We start from the raw sequence: 1233 nt of genomic DNA on the forward strand, positions 1-1233 counted from the left end.
GTCAAAATTGTTAGATGAATTTGTTAACTTTAAATGTGCATTTCTTTGAGTGTTTTGACTGCAGTTACCATTTTGGCTCAAGATATTGTCAGGTGGGGGGAGGAAGACAGAGATTCACTGCCTGGAATGAAGCAGTCGCAATTTGAACAGTGCTCATTACTACGTTGGAGTAATCACTTAACAAAAAAAAAATGATTTTAACTCTGAGAATGTAGAAGGCATTCTATGAGGACAATTTTGACAATATTGTTCAAAGTTAAGTGTTTCTCGATTCACAGAACAGTTTGGTGCCATCATCAACAAGTGCTGGGACGAACGTGTTGCTGTTGGACCAGCTCCTGGTTATAAATCTGCTCTTCCGTGCTGGCACAACCAAGAAAGCAAGAGTTTTTGATGAAGCAGGTAAGTCTTCCCTTCCAAGACTGTGTTATCTGTTGTTCATAAGTTGCTTGATTTAAGACTGAAGCTGTACTCTTCAGGACAAATACTCTACATCTTATCAAGAAGTAAGTTGTTGATATGAATGTTGTATTTGAGAGGAAGCTACCCTGACAGCTACCTTATTTACTGGTTTCATGAGTTATGTTCCCTTTAAAAGACACCAAAGAAAGGGAGCAGGCTGCAGATAAAGCAGAACTAAAGGAGTAAGAAAAGCTTCTAGTTCAACGTGGACCTAGCTCGAAGAGGACTAAACACCTGCTTCTTGATTATCAGTAATGGTAGCCAAAATCTACTTTGTAGATTTGCAACATTTAATGTAACTAAGGAAATGTGAGCAGTAAACTAAGGGAGTAAGAAAAGCTTCTAGTTCAACGTGGACCTAGCTCGAAGAGGACTAAACACCTGCTTCTTGATTATCAGTAATGGTAGCCAAAATCTACTTTGTAGATTTGCAACATTTAATGTAACTAAGGAAATGTGAGCAGTAAAATAGAGACACATTAACACATTAGTAAGATAGAATATTGAGGGAAGTAGTTGAGAAATGCTTTCACTAATAAAGCAAGAAAAATATTTTTGCAAGAAATGTCAGTTTAGATCTAAACTTTACAGGGAAGTAAACAGTTGCTCAAAAAATATGTGGGACTTCTGAGAAACAAGATGAAAATGATGAAAAATGGAGGAGCCCTTGTTAAGACAGATGCAATGCTATAGAATGCACTTATGTTCTTGTTAGGTGGACTCAGCGATGCCCAATTTTATGCCCCGATCAACAATTTACTACAACGTACA

Source organism: Anser cygnoides, chromosome 19 (genome assembly GCF_040182565.1).
Source record: "Anser cygnoides isolate HZ-2024a breed goose chromosome 19, Taihu_goose_T2T_genome, whole genome shotgun sequence".
NCBI classification, from domain to species: domain Eukaryota; kingdom Metazoa; phylum Chordata; class Aves; order Anseriformes; family Anatidae; genus Anser; species Anser cygnoides.